The 26,491-nt window shown below is 39.8% G+C and overlaps 1 protein-coding gene across 1 annotated transcript in view; it reads right to left on the reverse strand.

Moving 5' to 3' along the window:
- KCNH2 (potassium voltage-gated channel subfamily H member 2) overlaps window positions 1–26,491 on the reverse strand; it is a 1,950,790-nt gene that overhangs the window by 1,911,175 nt on the left and 13,124 nt on the right. The window lies entirely within an intron of this gene.

Here is a 26,491-nt window from a genome sequence, read left to right on the forward strand (position 1 = left end):
AAAGGCCCAGATAACAGGTGCCTTGAAGAGCCCATGAGAAAGATGGTGTTGTGAATTCATCAAGATCTGGACAAATAAGAATTTGCCTTTTTATCCTTGCTATCAAAGTCAAACACCAATCAACGGAAATTAGCTGATGGGTAGCAATGGGATGTTAAGAGGATTGTATGTATCATTAGTTCAGCAGATGCAGTGGTACAGTCCCACAGGGGTGAAAAAAGCCCATGGAACTCCGAATATAGCTTTCTTTTGCCATCTCTCTAGGAGCTGAGGGGACTTGATTTACTTGTGTACTGGCCTTTGTTTCTCCATTGGGTGTAAAATAAAGCATATTCCCACCCACTTAGAACCAGGGCATCACAAAATAGGGTAGTGTCTAAAGGGGGATAAGGGCAGGCCCATCCATTGACATGCAGTCCTGTGTCAGTGTTTAGGTTTGAAGAGGCCTTTATCTCCACTCTGGAAGAGACTATGTGGATAATTCTGTACTATTTTGGCCGTGAGCGAGGGTTGCTGCCTAGCACAGTCACACGTATGTTAGCTGCTACACCTGAATATTGTTGAAAAGCAGACCAGTTGTAAGGCATGGAAACCCTACCGACTCCAGAAACATGTTACTTCTCTGTTGGTCTAAACAGAACGAAAAGCCTGGTTTATGCCTGTTGTGAGTAACATTTGAGCTTGCCTCCTGCTCACAGAAACCACCAACTTAAGTTATAAAATCGTGTCCATTGTTGTTTTTAAAATTACTCTAATTAAAAAGTTTATTTGACAGTTTGGCACTGTTTTGTGAACAGGATTTAAACCTGGCTTAAGTGTCCTAAAGGTGATGCAAGAGATTTGCGCAACAAAACCACAGTTGCCAAAGTAAAGAAACTTAAGGTTAGAAGTTTTCAAAAATATACATATAAAGAAGAAAATATAATACATGCTCTTAGAAAAAAAGATGGGCATTTAGAAAAATCGATTGCACTATGGATTAGGCTATCTGGTTTCACATAAATAAATCAAATTGACCTAGCTTCTCTGGGAGCTGGCAACCCTCCGCTCCTTTTAGTCCTAATATTACTAAATGAACGCCTCCTAAGTGGGGAAAAAGTTATTTTTCAGACAGACCAAGGGTCACAGGCCAGTAGTGAGACGTTAACACATCACAAAATCTGGGATGATTGGGGGAGATGGAGCAGTCAAACGACTGCTCGCGGTTTTGGGCTAGGTTTAGGCTATAATATGCCTATGGTATAAAACCAGCTTTTTTGATTACCAGTCACCATTTTGCCTTTAGGTGGCACAGTAGGCTCTTTATAGTTTTGCCCACCCAACCTCGCCTTATCTTATGGTGTTCCAGGGTTTGCCAGCTTATAGGGATGCTTACAGTTGGGCAGGCTTTATTTTGGAAAGGTGTGCAGGGGGAGAAACATGTATGTATTGTTGCTTTGAAGCAGGATCAGAGGTGGTTGACCAAGAAGTTGGCATGGGTTAGCGAAGGTTAATGTTGTTGACAGCGTCAGTCCAGGCTGCGAGGGAATGGGTGAACAAGCTCACCCTTGGGTGAGGCAGGAAGTTAAGTTAGTTAGAGGTTAATAGATGTAGTAAACCTGGATGGGAGGTTAAAGGTCTGAATTGCAGAAGATCAGCACAGGAGGAATATGAGACTTCCAGAATTACGTTTTGTGAGGGGTGGTACATTTAGGGGTGGTGGTTTGTTTAACATAGGTTATCATCTTTGTGTGGTGAGGATTTAGTTTTTTAAGGCGAAAGGCCCAGAGTTTATATGTGAGGGGCACCTGTTTCAATAAAGCTGCCTTTTTCACACAAAGTCTGTGTCAGTGGTCTGTGCTGCACACCCTCTTCCCCAAACCCTTTTTTTGCCCAGTAATTTCACCTCCACATTTGACCTGCTTTCAGCATGCGATAGGTTTGGTTGAAACAACCCCAACCTTTGTTGTTCCTGTGGGGTGTATATTACCCATAGGGCAAGTACCACAGATGTTTTGAGGCGGAGTCACGTGGGCAGTTGACCAGGGGCCCACCTTCTATGGGGCACCCTGGGAAAGGGAGTTTTCCATCTATTTGACCTCTGTCTAGCCTAAGCATATTTGGGGTTCTGAGCAAAACATATTTCAACTGCTTTTGTATAACCCTATTAAAATGCAACAAACAATCATATAATTTGCATTGTTTGGAACCATGTGGTCTTACATTAGCATAGAATTGGCAATAACATTCAAATTTGTTGCTTACAGGGGCCTCCAAATATGTCTTCAGGTGTGGGGGGGGGATTATGGCCACTCATAATGAAGACTGAAGTAGAGCACTTCCAACCAACACAGAGTGGAAATGGCATATAAATATGACAATCTCTGCCACTTCCAATCAGTACTATTGGGAGGGCTGACTTGTTACAAGCAGGTGACCCACTTGCTGCTAAGAGGTTTGTCTTCCAGGGATAGGAGGCACAGCCTTTGTCTTGCCCTGTGGGTAGTGGGCCACATTTGCCTTATTCAAGAGACATGCACCTTGTTATGTTGCTTTCCTTGATGCCTGAAGAACGTCATAGAAGTGCCTAGTGGCTTTAAGTGGCTAGGAGCCACAGACAATAACCACAAAGAAGAACCCAATAATAAAGGTCCCGTCTGCCTGCTAGTCATTTAGTTCCAAACTACAGACTGGCTGTAACACCACAACTGTGTGGAACCCATCAGAGGTGTAGCTAACAATGATGCAGCAGCTACAGTGCCACAGGGGCCCATAAGCCTGAGGAAATAACTGATCTCCGCTGATTGCTACATTTTACTACCAAGCAAGCAGTCACAGGTGCAATTATCTTTCCAGCACTAGGGCCATGACAATCTTGCTACCCCACTGGCAAACAGTGGCATATAGTAAGTAATTGGCCATTTGCTGACGGATCCTGGAGATTCTAAATATAACCTGAGTGGTTGCTCCTAAGGCTTGCCCTCCATTGCTGTTGGTGAAGATGTTCCACCCAGAAGATCGTTTTTTATTCTCAGCACTTTACCCGAGTGGCTAATTGCAAAGGTAAACCCCAAGACAGATACCAACACCTGCTGTAGATTGGACATTTCTGCTCTTCATCTGGCCTAAGTGATGGCTTGACACTACTGGGGATTCCAGCTGGGGTTGTATTCATTGTCTTAACAATACCTTCGTTCCAGAGTCACTTTAATGATGTTTTGGGCTTCCAGTAACTTTAATTTACATTTGAAACAGCTGAATCAAATTTGTAACAATTTAATCTGCTTTTATTTACCCCTTGCTTGTACTCTCCCAAGTCTATCTCCATTTTATGGTTTTCAATTTTGTGTGGGTTTTGGTAATATGTTTAGCATCCTCTTTTAATTAAACTTCCACTGTATTGTTGAGTTTATTATTGGCTCAGCAACCCTGAAAGTGTAAGGCTTCCAAAACTGACATGTGCAACAATGAGAGCCAAGAAAACCCCTAAATTGCCTTTGATGTTTAAACAATTTAAGTGACTGGGTATAGGGGGCAACGCAAGTTTGGCTAAAACTTGTATCAAAGTCTTTGCCCAGCCTCCACCTACTATGAGGAAGGGTGGAGGGTGATCACGGCTGGACTGCTGACCTTTGAGTGCAACTATAACATGTCTTTGGCTAACTGTGCCAGTTACCGTTTATGCATTGTTTGGGAAGTGGTTTGCTGCACTATACCACATACATGATTTGGATTTTACTCAGTGAAACACCCACAGTCATTTCCTTCTTTGCATGGCTCCTAATTGGGCGTTCTCATCGTTTTCACATTTCCTCAGATTTTGACACAATTGTAAGTGGGATCTTGGCTCATCCACCTCACATTACTAAATTTCTACATTGAGTTTTTTTTAGTAAGATGGAGGAAAAGAGTGTCTCGTTTCTATTTTTGTCTTTTTTACAACATTTGGAAATATGCTACATTTCCAGCAGTTTGTGGCTGTCTTATGTTGTAGAACCAGTTTGGCATTAGTTCTTTTCAAGTGCCCTTCTCAAGCTCCCTCCCTTTGTGTAGAGTGATGCTTCTAGCAGCACTAGGGTTGGCTTCAGGCAGGAAATTTACAAGATGAGCATAATGATGTGTGAGATCTCTGCACTTGGCTGTCATTAACTGTGCTGCATCAGCAATCAGAGACAGACAAAGGGCAGGCCTGACCTAGAAACTCCTTCATACTGAAAAATAGAAACTGCAATCCCAGCTGTCACTCTTACCATCTACCAAATAGGAGAGGGAAGGAAGAACTAATCAGTAACCCCTTGCTAACAAAGTTTATGGAATTACTAAAAGTAGCCCTGTTTACATCCTCCATCGTTCTATATGTAGGTCTCAACCTTCCAGCAGGCAATACAGTTCCAGTACCTGTAAAGCTATCATCCTCCCATCATGTGCTTTACATAACCAATGTTATAATGAATGTGGAAAATGAAGAAGGCCTACTTATGTCAATGCAAGCAACAGCAGAAAGACCTGTACAGAAGTGCATGTTAAAGAAAAAATACAGGCCCAAGCTGTCTATTATAGCAGAATAGAATAAAGGCACAATGGAGTCAGGACCTTGGGGAGAGGGAATTAGACATGCACTTTAGTAGAACAGAGAAATATAATTAGACACAGCAGAAATGGAAAGTCACAAACCCGCATTGTAAGAACACATCTCTGAGTAAACATGTAGATAAAGCAACACAGAGGCACTGGATAAGTGGGAGGATAGGCCTTTCAGAGAAGTAGACGTGTTGGGATTAGAGCATTGCTAGGCTTCAAAGGCCGAGACAAGCCAAGGACACCGGTAGTGCAACGGTGGCATGAACATGTAACAATAACATGTGCACGAGTCGCATTCCATTAACATGTGGTTAGATGGTTTTGCAGAAAGTATTACATTTTGATCTTAAAAGATAATGTTGTGCATGAGCAAACGTTTGATTTAATATACAAATGAATGGCATATTTGCAGTAACAGTGTCGAATGTTGTGGGTAGGATAACCTGCCCTCTAGACTGCGCTAATTCAACAACGAAACACTGTGGTTTCTTATCCAAATTCAGTTTATTTTGGTTCCAATTTTATGGTTTCGGCAGTTCATTTAAAGAACATTTTCCAAACGATAAATCCTTGCGTGCATAATGTTGATCTTATGTCACAATAATGGAGTTCATCATAATTTTACATCCACCCAATGCATTTCGGGTCTGTGAACCATGACCCTTTGTCAGGGGTCTGAAACAAGGGGTAAAACAGGACCATATCAGCTACTCCGTTCATCTGTACATTAAATTAATCAATGCTTCATGCTCGTGAAACAAACGTGCTGCCATTCATTCCCCGTTACAATGTGTGCAAAACATGACTTTTGTGATGCTCGTGAACCCGATAGAGTACCGTAATATTCAGAATTCAAAACCGATAATATGCACAATTGGAAACCGATAGTGGTGAATGAATGAAAGTTGAAAGTTTAAGTATATAGGAAAAAAAATAGCTGTGCCGACGTGCATTACCAGTATCCCGAAAGTCGTGCCTAAAGTAAAAAGTGTAAATCAATAAGAATGAAATAAACACTCACGAAAGGATCGGACAACGCTGCATCTCAGTAAACTCCCAAAAGTTTACGGAGTTCAACAAGAACAAATGTGATAAGCGGACCGCGAGTCACGTGATCAAACCAATCCCCCCAATGAAAGAACAGGATAGTACTAGGGCACTCACCACGTGATATGAGTATCGGCGCTTCACTGTGAGGAAGTTACGGAATGACGGAGTCATGAAATTACAAACACAAAATTACGTTGCCACGAGTAAAGTACGATATGAAGCGGACTCAACCAAAAGCAAACATATTGATAAAGAATCAACATACCACATGTTACATTTAAAACACATAACGATTAACACATATACGTAACTGGAGGGGACCAGTGTTGTTCAAAAGTCGATGCTACAATAACATGATGAATCAAAGAAAACAAGAGTGTTCTATACGATCATTCATCCCGACTGGATGAGCAGAATTCAGTTTTTTAATCCAGTAAAATTCAGCTCTTAGTCTTTGTTTCAAAGGATCCATGTCTGGGCGTTGTGGGATAGTCTCGAGAACCATGAATCTCAATTGAGCTATCTGAAGCCCAGCTTCTTTCCAATGGCATGCTATGGTGGACTTCATATTGGCAAGTCGAATGCTACTTTTATGTTTTGTGATCCGCACTTTTATTTTGCGTTCTGTTTGTCCGACGTATACTTTACCACAGGGGCATTTGATTGCATAAATACAGTTGGTGGTGTCACAAGTGCTGGTGTGGTGAAGTTCTATGGGATGACCTTTGGTAGGATGGGTGAAGATTTTTCCGGTGATGACGTTATTGCAGTGAATGCAATTGAGACATTTTAACATTCCTCTCCAATTCACCTTCTGTTTCTTAGGTGTGTTTAATAGTTCCTTCAAGTTCTTCGATCTTTGAAATGCGAATGTCACTTTATCACTGTATAAATCAGTAAGATCTGGTTCAGATTGAATTAGTGGCCAATGTTTGTTTATGATGCGTTTGATTTTGGTGGATTCAGTGGAGTATTTCATGACGCATACTGTCTTCTTTCCAGGGCTTTTGTCTTTCCCACGCAATAAGCTTTCTCTATCCAGTTTGTCAACTATACTGAGCGAGGTTTCTAAAATGTCTTGGGGATAACCTCTTTGTTGACATTTTAGTGTTTGTTCCTTGAGTGATATTTGTAAATCTTCGTCATTGGTGATGATTCTTTTCAACCTGATGTATTGTGACGTTGGCAAATGTTTTTTTAAGGATTCCGGATGAGAGCTTTGAAACAACAGGCTCGCATTTCTATCCGTTTTTTTTTGTGAAGACTTTTGTGCTCATTAAGTTGTTGGCTATCATCACTTGTACATTAAAAAATGCCATGGATTCCTTTTCGATTATGTGCGTGAAATTTATGTGTTTGTTATGTGTGTTTAATGTTGCGATGTTCATCTCCAGTTGTTCTTTTGGGCCCTGCCATATTACGAAGATGTCATCTATGAAACGTTTAAACATTATGAGTCCTTCAGTCCATGTTGGATTGTGTAAAACATGATCAGTCTCGAATTTGTGCATAAAGATGTTGGCGTATGAGGGTGCCCCCCCAAAGCCTATCGAAGTCCCATTGTATTGGTTAAAAAATTGTCCTTCCCATTCAAAGTAACTCTGATATAGTGCGAATTGAATTAGCTCCAGGATCAGCACCTTTTGAAATTCTTCCATGTCACTATTCAGTAGGCTCCATTCCAAAGCTTCGATGCCCTCATTGTGAGGGATAGATGTATACAATGCAGTGACGTCTATGGTGCATAACCAATACATAAGGTCTTGTTGCAATGACACTGATCTGAGTAAGTTAAGGAATGTAGTGGTATCCTTGACGTATGTAGAGCTCTTCTGCACTATGGGTTGTAGGAATTTATCTACAAACTTACCAATAGGTTCCGAGATGGACCCAGAAGCTGAGACTATGGGTCTAAAGGGAGGATTGATGGGATCCTTATGGATTTTTGGCAACATATATAGTTTCGGTCTTCTGGGATATTTCATGATGAAAAATGCATGTGTTTTTTGACTGATCCACTTAATTTCCAGTGCCCGATCCAATATTTGTTGTAAAGTTCGTTGGAACTCTTGAGTGGGATCTCCCTCAAGCGGCAGATAAATGTCTTGGTTGAGAACATGATTGTTCACACTCTTTAAGTAAAATTCTGTGTCCATCACTATAAGTGCACCACCCTTATCTGCTTTCTGGAAGGTGAGGCTCTTGTCATGACTGAGATTTTTAATGGTATTCCATTCTTTAGGAGATAAATTGCTTTTGTTTGATTTGTTGAAGGGAATTTTTTGAACTTCCGATAGTACCGACCTTTCGAAGGCTTCAATCATTTTGTGCGAAAATGGTGCACAAAAGGTACTTTGAGGTTTAAAGTCTCTATCCCATGTGTCAGTAGTTTGTGTGGCTTGAATGTCTTTAAAGAAAAATCTTAGTTTCAAGTTCCTGAAAAATTTAAATAACGAAATTTCAATCTCCGCTGGATTTAACCGATATCTCGGTACAAAAGTAGTTCCTTTATTAAGAAGTTTGGTTTGTGCCTTAGTCAGAGTCTTCGATGAGATATTGATAACTAGGTTGTTTTTGACATCTGGCTCCTTGTCCTTTTGGCTACCTCCTCTGTGGTTTCTTTGACCCCTTCTTGTTGTGTTCCTATTGTTGGAGGAGCATTTGCTGCCAGACTTATGTCTAAAAAAGCCGGTTGATGGGCATGATCTGGCTGGTTGAGGGTTTAGCGATGGTTTTGCTAGCTATATTCACAGGTGGTCTTGATTGAGCAATATCAGAGTCTGAAACAACACTTTCCTGCGAAGAAGTTGTACCAGATTTTTGTGTTTGTTGCTGTGGTTGCCACTTTTTCTGGTTATATATCTCCGCCCAGGTGTAAACTTCTTTAAGTTTATAATCCAACGTGTCTCGTCGGTATTTTCGTATTTTTCTTTCATTTACTTCTTTGGCATAACGTTCTAATTTATTGTTGATATCTTCTAGTGTTTTGTCAAGATCTGGAATTTTATTCATTTCTGACTTGATGGTTTTGATCTCTTCCTCGATTTCAATTAATACCTTTGAAAGTTCTTCAACGATCAATAAAATCAAATCTAAAGAACATTTATTTAATATTTGGTACCATTTCTCAATGATTTTTTTACTGTTTTTACAGAGCATTGGCTTTAGAGCTATCCTGAGTCCCAGAGGTATTCTTTGATTTTTGTGGTAATAAATCAATGTGGTTGCGTGCAACCTTTGGTTGATTTCTTTTTTGCTCATGAATTCAAATTGCCTCAATAATTGTGTCGTGGTGGTTTTTTGCAGAGTACATTTTCTGGTCTCCTGTATTAGCCCATAGATTTCTTTGGCAGCTTCCGCTGTGTATCCGAGGGTTTCAGCTTTATAGGTCGTTAATAGGGCTATATCATCTAGTTGCATCTTGGTGTTTTGGTGCACTCTGGGATGAGGCTGACTGGGTTTAACACTGAGAAAGTTAGTTATCCCTGTGCACTCACTTAATTAAGACAAGTTATGTTATGCTTGTAACTTAGGTCAGGAGAGCGCTCTAGTCGTCACACGTAGTCAAACCGTGCCTTCAAACAATAGTGTCGAATGTTGTGGGTAGGATAACCTGCCCTCTAGACTAAGCGCTAATTCAACAACGAAACACTGTGGTTTCTTATCCAAATTCAGTTTATTTTGGTTCCAATTTTATGGTTTCGGCAGTTCATTTAAAGAACATTTTCCAAGCGATAATCCTTGCATGTATAATGTTGATCTTATGTCAAAATAATGGAGTTCATCATAATTTTACATCCACCCAATGCATTTCGGGTCTGTGAACCATGACCCTTCGTCAGGGGTCTGAAACAAGGGGTAAAACAGGACCATATCAGGGCGGAGATATATAACCAGAAAAAGTGGCAACCACAGCAACAAACACAGAAATCTGGTACAACTTCTTCGCAGGAAAGTGTTGTTTCAGACTCTGATATCGCTCAATCAAGACCACCTGTGAATATAGCCAGCAAAACCATCGCTAAACCCTCAATCAGCCAGATCATGCAACATCAACCCGCTTTTTTAGACATAAGTCTGGCAGCAAATGCTCCTCCAACAATAGGAACACAACAAGAAGGGGTAAAAGAAACCGCAGAGGAGGTAGCCAAAAGGACAAGGAGCCAGATGTCAAAAACAACCTAGTTATCAATATCTCATCGAAGACTCTGACTAAGGCACAAACCAAACTTCTTAATAAAGGAACTACTTTTGTACCGAGATATCGGTCAAATCCAGCGGAGATTGAAATTTCATTATTTAAATTTTTCAGGAACTTGAAACTAAGATTTTTCTTTAAAGACATTCAAGCCACACAAACTACTGACACATGGGATAGAGACTTTAAACCTCAGAGTACCTTTTGTGCACCATTTTCGCACAAAACAATTGAAGCCTTCGAAAGGTCGGTACTATCGGAAGTTCAAAAAATTCCCTTCAACAAATCAAACAAAAGCAATTTATCTCCTAAAGAATGGAATACCCTTAAAAATCTCAGTCATGACAAGAGCCTCACCTTCCAGAAAGCAGATAAGGGTGGTGCACTTATAGTGATGGACACAGAATTTTACTTAAAGAGTGTGAACAATCATGTTCTCAACCAAGACATTTATCTGCCGCTTGAGGGAGATCCCACTCAAAAGTACCAACGAACTTTACAACAAATATTGGATCGGGCACTGGAAATGAAGTGGATCAGTCAAAAAACACATGCATTTTTCATCATGAAATATCCCAGAAGACCGCAACTATATATGTTGACAAAAATCCATAAGGATCCCATCAATCCTCCCTTTAGACCCATAGTCTCAGCTTGTGGGTCCTACTCGGAACCTATTGGTAATTTTGTAGATAAATTCCTACAACCCATAGTGCAGAAGAGCTCTACATACGTCAAGGATACCACTACATTCCTTAACTTACTCAGATCAGTGTCATTGCAACAAGACCTTATGTATTGGTTATGCACCATAGACGTCACTGCATTGTATACATCTATCCCTCACAATGAGGGCATCAAAGCTTTGGAATGGAGCCTACTGAATAGTGACATGGAAGAATTTCAAAAGGTGCTGATCCTGGAGCTAATGCAATTTGCACTATATCACAGTTACTTTGAATAGGAAGGACAATTTTTTAATCAATGCAATGGGACTTCGATGGGCTTTGGGGGGGGCACCCTCATATGCCAACATCTTTATGCACAAATTCGAGACTGATTATGTTTTACACAATCCAACATGGATTGAAGGACTCATAATGTTTAAACGTTTCATAGATGACATCTTAGTAATATGGCAGGGCCCAAATGAACAACTGGAGATGAACATCGCAACAGTAAACACACATAACGAACGCATAAAGTTCATGCACATAATCAAAAAGGAATCCATTGCATTTTTGGATGTACAAGTGATGATAGCCAACAACTTAATGAGCACAAAAGTCTTAAAAAAACGGATAGAAATGCGAGCCTGTTGTTTCAAAGCTTTCATCCGGAATCCTTAAAAAAAAATTGCCAACGTCACAATACATCAGGTTGAAAAGAATCATCACCAATGACGAAGATTTACAAATATCACTCAAGGAACAAACACTAAAATATCAACAAAGAGGTTATCTCCAAGACATTTTAGAAACCTCGCTCAGTATAGTTGACAAACTGGATAGAGAAAGCTTATTGCGTGGGAAAGATAAAAGCACTGGAAAGAAGACAGTATGCGCCATGAAATACCCAACTGAATCCACCAAAATCAAACGCATCATAAACAAACGTTGGCCACTAATTCAATCTGAACCAGATCTTACTGATTTATACAGTGATAAAGTGACATTCGCATTTCAAAGATCGAAGAACTTGAAGGAACTATTAAACACACCTAAGAAACAGAAGGTGAATTGGAGAGGAATGTTAAAATGTCTCATTTGCATTCACTGCAATAACGTCATCACCGGAAAAATCTTCACCCATCCTACCAAAGGTCATCCCATAGAACTTCACCACACCAGCACTTGTGACACCACCAACTGTATTTATGCAATCAAATGCCTCTGTGGTAAAGTATACGTCGGACAAACAGAACGCAAAATAAAAGTGCGGATCACAGAACATAAAAGTAGCATTCGACTTGCCAATATGAAGTCCACCATAGCATGGCATTGGAAAGAAGCTGGGCATCAGATAGCTCAATTGAGATTCATGGTTCTCGAGACTATCCCACAAAGCCCAGACATGGATCCTTTGAAACAAAGACTAAGAGCTGCATTTTACTGGATTAAAAAACTGAATTCTGCTCATCCAGTCGGGATGAAGATTGTATAGAACACTCTTGTTTTCTTTGATTCATCATGTTATTGTAGCATCGACTTTTGAACAACACTGGTCCCCTCCAGTTACGTATATGTGTTAATCGTTATGTGTTTTAAATGTAACATGTGGTATGTTGATTCTTTATCAATATGTTTGCTTTTGGTTGAGTCTGCTTCATATCGTACTTTACTCGTGGCAACGTAATTTTGTGTTTGTCATTTCATAACTCCGTCATTCCGTAACTTCCTCACAGTGAAGCTCCGATACTCATATCACGTGCTGGCGAGTGCACTAGTACTATCCTGTTCTTTCATTGGGGGGATTGGTTTGATCACGTGACTCGCGGTCCGCTTATCACATTTGTTCTTGTTGAACTCCGTAAACTTTTGGGAGTTTACTGAGATGCGGCGTTGTCCGATCCTTTCGTGAGTGTTTATTTCATTCTTATTGATTTACACTTTTTACTTTGGGCACGACTTTCGGGATACTGGTAATGCACGTCGGCACAGCTATTTTTTCTCCAATATACTTAAACTTTCAACTTTCATTCATTCATAAACTATCGGTTCCCAAATGTGCATATTATCGGTTTTGAATTCTGAATATTACGGTACTCTATCGGGTTCACGAGCATCACAAAAGTCATGTTTTGCACACATTGTAACGGGGAATGAATGGCAGCACGTTTGTTTCACAAGCATGAAGCATTGATTAATTTAATGTACAGATGAACGGAGTAACTGATATGGTCCTGTTTTACCCCTTGTTTCAGACCCCTGATGAAGGGTCATGGTTCACAGACCCGAAATGCATTGGGTGGATGTAAAATTATGATGAACTCCATTATTGTGACATAAGATCAACATTATGCACGCAAGGATTTATCGTTTGGAAAATGTTCTTTAAATGGACTGCCAAAACCAAAAAATTGGAACCAAAATAAACTGAATTTGGATAAGAAACCACAGTGTTTCGTTGTTGAATTAGCGCATAGTCTAGAGGGCAGGTTATCCTACCCACAACATTCAACACTATTGTTTGAAGGCACGGTTTGACTACGTGTGACGACTAGAGAGCTCTCCTGACCTAAGTTACAAGCATAACATAACTCGTCTTAATTAAGTGAGTGCACAGGGATAACTAACTTTCTCAATATTTGCGGTAACAAAAGGTATAAAAAATGGTCCGCCACATTGTAAGTTGAAGTTCAGATTCCAGTTCCACGGAGCTGACTGACCTTCCACGCTCATTTGATAAACTCTATACATAGTGCCAACAAAAGTCATGTTGTATTTTCTTTCGTCTGGCAATACCAGCAACATCCAAAATGGATTTTGCTTCACTTTTGTAATTAATAATGTGAACCAAACTTTAAGGGTGAACATTAGAAGATATCGGCCCCACTATCTACAGTATCTCCTTTTCAATGTTTGTATTGCTTACCCCGTGTGCTCTCTCGCGTTTCTATGATCATGAAGTCACTGCTGCATTTGAGTGCAGTCTAAACGTCTTAATATGTCCCTATATATGAGTCCAGCTGTTACTTTAGATCCAGCCCTTGAGCTCATCAGCTGTTCTTGTTGTAGTGGTGAGCTACCTTGAGGGGATCGACTGTACACCTAAATCTAACGCTTATCAAAAGTACCTAATATGCCATTATCTAACATGCACATAGCATTATTTCTTTCTCCAGTTTTGCATCAAACATTTGCATGTAATTTCAAAAAAGTACCCTCTCTCTACCCATGAAAATTGACTTTGGCTTAAAATGTCCAATTCGTCCCTATCCTTTTTTCTTTCAAGTGACCAACCCATGACATTCCATTCTCTACATGCCTCCTCTCTCTGAGCACAGTCTACTCTAAGACACATGCACGTTCACTTTAATCCTTTTTATGGTATTTCAGTAAATTACTCACATCTCATCTCAAAGATTATAACTGCTCGTTTAAACGTCAATAACCACCAATCATCTTTGGTAAAAAAACATTATCCTTGGGCTCTGGAGCAGCATGCTGCCAGGCGTAAAGCATGTCATACCTCATTTGAGGGCACATGCATCAAGCCCAAATTTTGCAATTTCAAAATAGCAAATTTTACAGATCAGCTATTTAGAAATCGCAAAATGCAATGAATCTAGATATCAGAAACAAAATGTGATTCCTACAAATTCCTTAAATGCGACTCACAAATTGTGAGTTGCAATTAAGGAATTGATTCCTACTCATTCCCATAGGCCTATAGGCCCATAGGAATCAATGGGAATTGCATGCGCAAATTGCGAGTACTCCATAGGTTCTCGCATATTGTGCATGCAATTTCAAGGGTTCCAAAAGGATACCCTGTTGCACCCCTGAAATTCCCCTTTTTCCACATGTTGCGCACAAACATGCCCCAAGGACATGTGTGTGTGTAAAATGTGACTTTGAAAAATACCCTTTAGGGCATTTTTCAAAGCAATTGCAAATTACCATCAACTTTAGTTTGATGGTAATTTGCGATTCCTAATAGTGAAATTGCTATCATTTTTTGCTTAATGCATTGCATTTAAGGAATTGCGATTTGAGATTCCTTAAATGCAATCACAACTTAAGTAATCGCAATTTTAGTGATTCCTTAAGTTGCGATTTTTGCATCTGGGATGATGCATCCCAAATGAAAAAATACCGGTCACAAAGGGGTGGATTCTGCGGATCTGTCCGTTTGCGACCGGATTTTTTTTTGATGCATGGGGCCTTTGGGGTAGTAATGCTAAATAAAAGCAATTACAATAGAATACAATATTTAACTCTCCTGAGCCATACTAATACTAATATCATAACACTCAGCTGCCCGGCGGTCAATTCTAATTCAGACAGACTGCATAATAATTTTCATATAATGATTGATGCGCTCACACAAGCCAAAATTGCTATGGGTCATGCCCATCACCCTGTACTGTACCAGTCCACAACAGTAAACCACCCATAACCAACTGAATAAGCATAGAATAACTGAAGAGATCTGCCACATGCCGCTGGCCAATAGAGGAATTTAATTTAGTCACCACTGCAGGTCCCAAAAAGTTACATGCCATGACAGTTTCTTGACATCTCCCAATGTCAATGAGATATGGGATGACATTACCAGTATTCATCCCAGTATCTCTCTCCACTATATCATCCTCCAGCCTATGCCTGCTCAGGACTATAAACGTTAACAAAAATGTCTCAGAATGGACATCTCAGTGCAGTAACCATGATAAGAAATATCGTAAAGGGACCAGAAGAGCTATTCAAAGCTATTTAAAGACGCCAGGAACCTGAAAACCAGAAACTGTAGGACTTTTTCATCCATTACACAATAACTGCACTTAGGGGTTACCACACACAACCAGGAAACACTTCCCATATACGATTAAAAACAAAGACAACACACTTCCAACCACACACCCTACACGGTGTAGTATGCTACCTGAATAGGCAAGCACTTCATTGCCCTATATAGGGGCAGTAAACGGTATATAAATATTACAACACAATACAATACAAACACAGTGAAAGGTCTGGAGTCCACAGTATGCCAGAGTCCGCTTGTAGTGTCTAGTTAGCTTACATGCTCACACTAATTATTTCTGCAACATATGATCAAAGGGGGGAACACAAAGGCTCGAGGGAGGGAGGTGGAAAACACAAGAAGTGGGAGACAAGGCTTAGCTATCAAAAATACAGCAGGTGTAGTGGTCCAAAGGATTTAGGGGCCACTGCACTTCAATGTTCACTATATGTTATCTCCTTACTAGGGGTAGGTGGTCTATTGTCCTTGCTTGTATTAGTGCCAACGTTACTCTTCCTTAGTGGAGATATATGGGATGTTAACTATAATAAATCTATACTTGTCTAGATATACTTTTCATATCAAAACAACAAAAGAGTACCTATAAAGAAGGAAACAATCTATCCATGAGAGCGTAGAAATTTACTCCACCACCATAGATTTAGAATAAACAATCCAACAAGTAGGACGAATGTTAGTAAGAAAGAAGAACCCTAAGGCACCAGATAAACATTTGGCTGCCATTTATCATCATTGGGTCCTTCATATGAAAACGTGAAATTCTACGTAGACAAAACAAGGGAGTGCATGTTAAAAAGAGTATCGACTGCCACCCAAATAGAAACATTATTTTAATGTGGGGGTAATTCTAACTCTATTAAAAACGTGATAGAAAGACGGACATATAAGTGGTTGAGTTACTTTGGACCACATGTCCTAAAAAAGGGTCGACATGTCACTAACTTAGTCTCAGGTGTCATTTTTTCTAGTTTTCACATATATTTACATGCATCTTTATCTAATAGTCACATACTCACTGACTTAGGGCCTTCTTTAGAATTTGGATAACCCGTCCACCATTTTACAAGTACATGATAGCCTTTGGCACATGTAATACAGCGGACGGGATATTCGCAGCATTTATTATGGTGTATGCCACCCGCCAAAATCTAAGTAAGGCCATTAGTAGCCAAGGTGGTCTTTACAAGTACATTATAGCCTTTGGCACATGTAATACGGCAGATGGTATATCTGCGGCATTTATGATGGTGTATGCCACCCGCCAAACTCTAAGTAATGCCATTGGTAGCCATGATGGTCTTGAAAAATCACTTGGTTATTCAGGAAAATCCCTTACTCGTGTTTCACTTTCATTTGAACCTTCAGAGGAATATAACCACAACGGTAATTTGGGAGGAAATATTGTTAAAGTGCAGTAGCAAAGAAAGTGCAGTGTGTAACCTCAATTTTGGGACCTATGTGCCTACTTGGTCCATCGCTGCAGGCCTATGAAGTTAATTAAATCAGTGAACAGACTGCTTGGTCACTGGTAATCATGGACATGACATATCAAAACTATTGACTGCTCAACTTCAGACATAGCACTCTAGACTGAACACCTCACACACAGTACCTTAAAATCAAAGTGTAACAGTGAACAGGCCACTGCTCGTTCTGTCTTACACATCGGATATGCTTTCAGATTCAAGGCACACATTATTAGCTGCGCTCTGTTGTCTCTAGAACCTGCTAAGCTCTAGACTGTTTATCGGGTTGCACCATGAGCTATGCACTGATGTTCTTGAACCAGTCCTGGTCTGTACTCTGTGTCTTGACCTGCTTCTCTGTCGCAAGAGACCCAACTGCCCATAGACCTGCTGGACATAGCGTTTCACATCAACACACTGGGGCTCTGATTAGGCAAACAGATGGCTATTGAGTGGCTACAACCATCACCCCAAACCGAGATCCACCACACAAACATCCAATCACAATACAAGTGACAGAGTTCACCACAAGGACCCAACCCAGTCATAATCAGTACACCCACCACACAGTCCCTTCCCAAGTACACCTATAACTTACCTTTCTGAAACAGAACATGCTGGTGAGTGCCCTGACCCGGGGAAACGACAAGGGGTCAGTTAGGAAGACAAGGAACCATGAACCTCTCATGGTTGAGGCACATTAGGAACCTCTGCAAAACTCCCGGTCCAAACTCTGCTTCAATACTCCAGATGACATCAGTAAACTTCGCCAGGTCCGTCTGTCAATGGTTCTGGAAGAAGAGCCTTGGGCCAGGCATCCCTAGACTCGATTCCAAGATCAAAACTCTGCCCAGACATGAATCCGTGCACTATGTGACCCTCGTGCACAAGGTCGTTGCATCTGCGTTTAGAACAGGAATACTTCCTCATGGAGTGTTTATTAAAAGTTGAATAATGCGGTTCATGTGTCAGGTGCCTGTTTATGTAACTAATATGGTGCTGAACCAAAACCACGCTTGCTTATGTTCCACCGGTTAGAAACAGTGTTCTTTCAACAGGAGTGCGAGGGAATTCGGGCCTCCTCTGGTGTCAAGGGAATTAGCCCCCAGATTCATCATTGTCCTCTTTTGCAAATCCTTAATAGCGATTATTGAGGAATCGCTATTAAAGACTCGCAAAACGGGATTCATGTAGAAATCGCAATATTATTTGCGATTTCTACAGCTTCCTTATTTGCGATTAGCAAATTGCTAATCGCAAATAAGGAATGACTCCCCATTCATTCCTATGGGCCTAAAGGGGATGTATGACATCACAACGCATACTTTCACAACGCATGCCTTTACAACGTGGTTTTCACAACGCATGCCTTTACAACGCATAGTGCTTTGGGGCGCTGGATAGTGAATTGTTTAATTTACTATTCCAACTCCAGTCCCCGTGGATAGTAGGGAAGGTGTTGGATAGTAAATTAAACATATTCCCTATCCTAGAGCGCCCCCCAGCGCAATGCGTTGTAATGGTTTGCGTTGTAAAAGTTGCGTCGTAATGGCACTGCGTAGTAAAAGTTGCGTTGTAAAGGTTGTCTCCCGCCTAAAGGCCCATAGGAATGAATGGGGAGTCATTCCTTATTTGCAATTAGCAACTTGCTAATCGCAAATAAGGATGCGATTTCAAGGGTGCCAGGGGTGTCCAAAGGACAGCCTGTAGCACCCCTGAAATGTAAATGTAGACTGATGTTGCGAACACACATGTCCAAAGGACATGTGTGTGTGTAACATACAACTTAGAAAAATGCACTAAAGTGCATTTTTCAAAGTTTTCGCTATTTACCACAAAGTCAGACTTTGCGGTAAATAGCGGCCAAAAATAGCGATTTCGCAATTCAAAAATGGTTCATGAATTGCATTTAAGGAATCTCAAATAGAGATTCCTTAAATGAAATCCCTCGCAATTTAGCGATTTCGCAATTTGCGATTTTTGCATTTGAGGGTGATGAATCCCAAATGCAAAAATTGCGCTTGCAAAGGGCCAGATTCTCAGAACCTGGCCCTTTGCGAGCCGATTTTCCGTTGATGAATCTGGCTGTAGGACTCAGGTATGTGATAAGCGCAGTTCTGTTTGCCACATACAAGGTTTGGGGGTGGCAGCGTGCTTTGTTTCGTTTCTAAGCTTCACCTTGGCGCACAGGGCACAAGGCAACCATTCTGGACTGGCGATGCTTTTTTCCAGGAGGCGTTTATCGCAGGACACAATCAACACCTGGGTGAATAAAACACCAAGCAGCCTCTCGCAGGCTCCCCGCTTCTCTCCGGCCTGGGATGAAATGTGACACATCTGTAGAGCTCAAAGTGTTAAGCTGTTGCTCTTCTGTGGTTTTATTTGTAATCTGAATTATAGTATGCAACAGTGTTACCAATACGATGTATATTGATTTTGGGGGATTGTGCATCCGAAATAAAAAATGTGTTGCTTATCATGATAATTCCGAGACTTACTTCTGCCTAACATGGCACAAAGCAAAACAGAGTCAGAACACTGCCAGCTCGTTTCCTTTCCCCTCACCACATTAAATGCATCTTACTTAGACTTAGTCAGATAGTTATCTTAAACATATACCACACACTCTTAACGTCGCATCATTGCTATGCGGATGTATGACATTACAACGCATGCTTTTACATCGCATGCCTTTACAACGCTGTTTTTACAACGCATGCCTTTACAACGCATAGTGCTTTGGGGCGCTGGATAGTGAATAGTTTAATTTACTATTCCAACTCCAGTCCCCGTGGATAGTAGGGAAGGTGTTGGATAGTAAATTAAACCTATTCCCTATCCTAGAACTCCCCCAGCGCAATGCGTTGTAATGGTTTGCGTTGTAAAAGTTGCGTCGTAAAGGCACTGCGTGGTAAAAGTTGCGTTGTAAAGGATGTTTCCCTTGCTATGCTCCTGCATAGAGGCCTGCCTTAAAAAAACAATCTAGGCAGACTGGGCCATACAAAACGGAGCAGCCATGGAAATGGGCAGCAGAGCACAAAGTATGTTGGCACACCCACCCAAACACTTAATACTACAAGGATCTGTATCTCGATTAAACTCCTTTTACTTTCACATTACTGTCCCGTTAAACAAAACAAACCATTAATAAATTCGATGTTATCAAATATCTACTGCCCAGACATAGCAAACCAAAACACGTAGATGAAAATATGTCAAGTGCATGAAGAGGGTTCCTACACAAAGAAAGTGTGCTCTACCTACTAATAGTCTATTTTTAGAGTTTCCCGAGTCATGCTGGGTATTGAGGGCTCTAAACAGATTTCTTATATATTGTACCCATGCTTGTTCAGGTCCATATAATGGCCCTGCTGCCTTACACCATACTCATTGATCGAGGAGGTGGCCGATCAATGTAAAAAGTAGAGCAATTCCTGGCATGGAGTTTCATTAAGGCCGGGACAACTGGAGTGAGTCGTATGACACACTCTGACCGGATGTGCGAGTGGCCCTCGACCAGTCCTCTTGAGTTGTCAAAGGAACAGCTTTTTCGAAATGCCAGGATTTCCCGCCAGGGTGTGCTATTGTTGTAGTATCATTGAGTTGAATCAACCAGGAAGATGTCTTTGGGGTGGTAGAGATGTGTCTGCTCCACAGTGTAATAGGTATGGATCACCTGCCACTGCAGCAGGCTATCAGGCTTAGTGCCACTACTGGGCTACAGCCCACTGGACTGTCTACTATTGACAAACAAAGAGTAGCAGGGGTAGCCATCCAAGAGTGGGAGGTCTACAGAGTCCCCATCCTTGTATTTCCCCCAAGATTTCTTTCAAAGTTTGAGCATGTAAAAAGGTCTGGCACTTCCAGGAAGTGTGGAATGAAGGGATAGTGATCAGAAAATGGAATCACTGTCAACATACCTCTGCAACTCATCAATTATACTGACATGGCTGACTGGCGAATACGTATTGTTAATTTTGGATACGTCTCCTGTAGAGTGCTTTGTCAATTTTCTGGTTCTCTGTGAGAAATTCAGAAACGGTCTCCGTCTTGCCCCAGTGTTGTTTCTTTTCTCCAGGCTGGAACGTCTTGAGGAAATGGAATGCCCTTCTTGGCATGGACAGTCAAGAAAGTATCTGATGACCCATGAGAGGGAACCAACACAGCAGTTGGCAAGGGGTGGGCCTTGGTGTACCTCAATTATACCTTTTTACTCATTGAGTACTGGAATAACTGACATTGGTTTTGAAACAAGATCCCTGTTTTTGCCCTGTTAACGTAATGTGTAACTTTGATGGCAGCCATCATTGTTGCATCTGCTCTATGATTCTTACCATGATCCCACTTGGATTAATTGAGAATCGCAGTTGGCACTAGTTTAAATCCCTTCATTAAAGATTATATTATTCCTGAACCTTTATTATGCACTACATATATGCAAATTACTTTACAAAGATTTGAATTCATATTTGTTTACCTGCAACCAAGCCCAAGCGGGCAGCTGCCACCTGCGGACAGCCAACCGCCCATACACTGACAATCATCCACAGACACAGGAGAAAGATGGCCAATGGGGGAAAAAGCCTGCTTGACCAATGAGATAGCAAATTCCCGAATCCATCAGTAAATCACAGCAACATTTAAAAAAAATGCTTTTATTTCCCTGGTGGGGTCCCTGGGCCTGGAGGATCCCAGCAATAGGGATAGACTGTCAGGATGTTTCTACCCTGCCCTTCTTATTTTGTAAGCGTTTTGTTTGGGACTCAGCTGAGACAAGTCCCAAAATGGCTGCCAACACTTTCTGGTTGAAGTGTTGGCAGTCAATCAGATCTCTACATGAGATTGGAAGGATTTGCAGAAGGTTCAAGTCTCTTGATATACAAATTTGTTTTTTCTTTAATATCTCCAAAACTACTGAATGGATTAACACCAAAAAATAAAAGGACTTGTTGGAACTTGACCTTTTTGCAGGGTTAACCCCAAACTTTTTGGCTTGTTCCTCCTATTTTTCCTGATCTGTTTTTGTTGGCTTTAGGACTCTAATCAGTGCAAAAGTGCATATGCTTCTGTGTAAATTGTATTGGTAATTGGTTTCTCCGTGATTGGCTTATTTCAGTTACTAGTAAGTCCCTAGTATAGTGCACCAGGTGTGCCCAGGCACTGTAAATCAAATCCTACTAGCAGGCCTGCAGCACTAACTGTGCCACCCACATATGTAGCCCTCCAGCCATGTCTCAGGCCTGCCACAGCAGTATCTGTGAGGGCAGTTTTATGCTGCCATGTTGACCTGGAAAGTGCACCCACTTGCCAGGCTTAAACCTCTTTTATAACATTTAAGGCACCCCTATGGTATCCCTATGGCATGGTGCTGGTTATTTGACAGGTAGGACATGTACTGGTGTTTTTTGCATGTCCTGTAAGTGAAATACTGCTAATTTCATTTTTCACTGTTGCATGACCTAGCTCACCCATAGGTTATCATTGGAGCTGCCTTATAAAATCTTACATGTGTAACTTCCAATTTGAAAGAGATAGAGATGTGGAGTTGGGACCCTGACCTCACAATTTAAAAACACATCTTTTAGTGAAGTTGGTTCTTAAATTGCAGGTTTGAAAATGTGACTTTTAGAAAGTGGGTATTTTCTTTCTTTACCATTCTGTGCCTCTGACTGCCTCTGAAATCCGCGTCTGAAGGAGGGTGACAGTTGGGCTGTTTGTACATTCACTCTAGACAGTCACACAATGGGAGCTGAGGTGTGTCCTGAATATCCTGATGGCCCACTACTAAGCTGATGGGTCTTCCTGAGCTAGAGTGGTGGGAGGATTTGTCACTGACCCTTGAATAGGACTGTGCCTGTTCTCACACAAAGCTGTCTCCACCCCCCTGTAGTGTGTCTGGAGCCAAGTCAGGGAAAGGCAGGGTCTTGTGCACTACAAAGACTTTCCTCTGAAGTTTGTCTACTTCAAAGGAAGAAACTTGTATAAGTACTGGAGCTGTGATACCATAACTTCTGAACACTTCTGGACTAATATATTCTGCCAGGAAGAAGGGCTGGATGCTGTAGTAAGGTAACTGTTATTCTGCTTGCTGCTTTGTTGTGCTGACCTACTGCTTGCTGCTTCTGTCTTGGGCAGTGAATGGATTGGACTTTGGTTTCCACATCCTGCGTGGGATCACTGACAGAACATCGACAGGCAAAATATCGAGAGGACCGAATATCGAGTTAAAAATATCGACTACAAGAATATCGACTTCCTATCTTCAAACAGGTAAGTACAAAAATATCGACTCCAAAATATCGAGTGTAAAAAATATAGACTGTCAAAATTTCGAATTCTTTAAATGTCTTAAAAGTAAATTAAAAGTAATATAATAATAAATTAAATTAATGTAAACATATTTAAAATACTTAAATAAACGAAAAACTGAGAAATAATGAATGTAACTAAAAATAATTATATATTTTTAAAACATATATATATATATATATATATATATATACATATTATTTACAAAACATATACAATATTTTTTACGTAGGATAGCAAAAGGGTTAAATTTACTGTAACGACTCCAGTGAGTGCAACAGTAGAGAAAGCGTTGGATAGCGTAGGGGAAAAAATTACTATTCCCACTCCAGCGAGTGCAACAGTAGGGAAAGCGTTGGATAGCGTTGGGGTAAAAATTACTATTCCTACTCCAAAGAGTACAATAGTAGGGAAAGCGTTGGATAGCGTAGGGGTAAAAATTACTATTCCCACTCCAGCGAGTGCAACAGTAGGGAAAGTGTTGGATAGTGTAGGGGTAAAAATTACTATTCCTACTCCAAAGAGTGCAATAGTAGGGAAAGCGTTGGATAGCGTAGGGATACAAATTACAATTCCCACTCCAGTGAGTGCAACAGTAGGGAAAGTGTTGGATAGCGTAGGGGTTTAAATTACTATTCCAACTCCAGTCAATGTAACAGTAGGGTAAGCGTTGGATAGCGTAGAGGTAAAAATTACTATTCCAACTCCAGAGAGTGCAACAGTAGGGAATACATTGGATAGCGTAGGGGTTTAAAATACTATTCCAACTCCAGTGAGTGTAACAGTAGGGTAAGCGTTGGATAGCGTAGGGGTAAAAATTACTATTCCAATTCCAGAGAGTGCAACAGTAAGGAATACATTGGATAGCGTAGGGGTTTAAATTACTATTCCAACTCCAGTGAGTGTAACAGTAGGGTAAGCGTTGGATAGCGTAGGGGTAAAAATTAGTATTCTCACTACATAGAGTGCAACAGTAGGGAAAGCGTAGGATAGCGTAGGAGTTTAATTTACTATTCCAACTCCAGTGAGTGCAACAGTAGGGAAAGCGTTGGATAGCGTACGGTTAAAATTACTATTCCCACTCCAGAGAGTGAAACAGTAGGGAAAGCGTTGGATAGCGTAGAGGTAAAAATTACTATTCCCACTCTAGTGAGTGCAACAGTAGGGAAAGCGTTGGATAGTGTAGGGGTAAAAATTACTATTCCAACTCCAGTGAGTGAAACAGTAGGGAAAGCGTTGGATAGCGTAGGGCTAAAATTACTATTCCAACTACAGTGAGTGCAATAGTAGGGCAAAGAAATACTTCTTATTTAAATATAAATAATATAAATAGTAACACCAATTACAAATTATTTAAAATATTTGACAATTGTGTAAACAATATTAATTAATCAATTTAAAATACAAATAAAAATTAATTAACAATAAAAATTACCTACTAATACTAATTATTTACCTATTAATAATGAAATAATTAATTTAAACGTATTTTGAAAAATTAACTCAATAAATGTTTTATTCAAAAATGTTATTACTTACAATTAAATTACTTGACAATCTATTCACCTAAAAACACACAACCTACTACAGAAATTAATTTAATAAAAGTAACATAATTATCTATTAATCAATTACAATAAATTACAAAATATATTTTATTTAATTACAAATTAATAATTAATTTACAATTATTTCTAAATAAATACCAATAATTAAAATAACATTTAATTAATTAAAATAAATTACTTGCCGACCTATTCCCCTATAAACCCACAACCCGCTACATGAAATAAATTACTAAAATTAACATATTTATCAATTAATCGATTAAATTTAATTACCAATTATATTTTAATTAATTGCCAATTAATAATTAATTAACAATTTATTCTAAATAAATACCCCAAAATTAAATTACATATTTAATTAATTATAATAAAATTACTTCCCACCCTATTCCCCTATAAACCCACAACCCGCTACATAAAATAAATTACTAAAATTAACATATTTATCAATTAATCAATTAAATTTAATTACCAATTATATTTTAATTAATTGGCAATTAATAATTAATTAACAATTAATTCTAAATAAATACAAAAAAATTAAATTACATATTTAATTAATTATAATAAAATTACTTCCCACCCTATTCCCCTATAAACCCACAACCCACTACAGAAAATAAATTACTAAAAATAGAATATATATAAATTAATCAAATAAAACTAATTAGCAATTATATTTTAATTAATTAACAATTAATAATAATTTAACAACTAATTTTAAATAAATACCAATAAATAAAATAAGATATTTAATTATTTATAATTAAATTACTTCCCACCCTATTCCCCTATAAACCCACAACCCGTTACAATAAATAAATTACTAAAAATAAAATATTTATCAATTAATCAATTAAAATTAATTAGCAATTATATTTTAATTAATTATCAATTAATAATTTAACAATTAATTCTAAATAAATACCAATAAATAAATAACATATTTAATTAATTATAATTAAATTACTTCCCACCCTATTCCCCTATAAACCCACAACCCGCTACAGATTTATACTACACAAAAATTAAATATTAATAATAACTTACCTTAAATTCGATATTTTTGTTGTCTATATTCTGTCTAGTCGACATTATGTCCATTCTATATTTTTGATTCGATATTTTTGCTATTCTAGTCGATATTAATTTTTTCTAGTCGATATTTTAGTAGTCTATATTATGTCTAGTCGATTTTATGTCTAGTCTATATTTTTAACTCGATATTATGTCTAGTCGAAATTAAAAACTCGATATTTTGACTACTTACCCCTGCGTGTTAAGGTTCTCTAAAGGCTTGTGTGTGCCTGACTCCTGTTAAGAAGTCTCATAGCCATAAAAGACCTCTGCTGCAGCCTCTGAACTCTTCTGTTGGGAGTTCTGGCCTGCCAAGTAGTGTCAATTCCAGTTCTGGGCCTTTGGAGGTGGCTTTTGCTGCAACAAGCCAAGAAAATCCAGGCATTGACCTCCAGTGCCTGTTTTTCCTGAGGCAGCAACACCATGCAGTTGAAAAATCAACCCATCGCCACGGTGAAGCTGAAGAATCAATGCAGTGCCTGCAATGCGACTGAAAGATCGCCACAGCCCGAGGCCCGAGCACCATGTCACTGATGTCTGTGGTGCCTCCTCCGACTCCGATGCAGGCCTTGCTGTGTGGCTGGAGAAATCGACACATCACTTTACCTGTTGCTGGAAAATGGATGCAGCACCTGTTTTGCCACCACTGCATCGACCAAGAGTGTCTGGATTTTCTATGCATCATCCCTGGATGCCAAGCCCTTCATCAACATTGCCCAGCAGTAAGGAACCAAGACCGCATGTACGGATATCGATGCATCACCTCCCCTTACAGT

Source organism: Lissotriton helveticus, chromosome 10 (assembly GCF_964261635.1).
Source record: "Lissotriton helveticus chromosome 10, aLisHel1.1, whole genome shotgun sequence".
Lineage (NCBI taxonomy): Eukaryota > Metazoa > Chordata > Amphibia > Caudata > Salamandridae > Lissotriton > Lissotriton helveticus.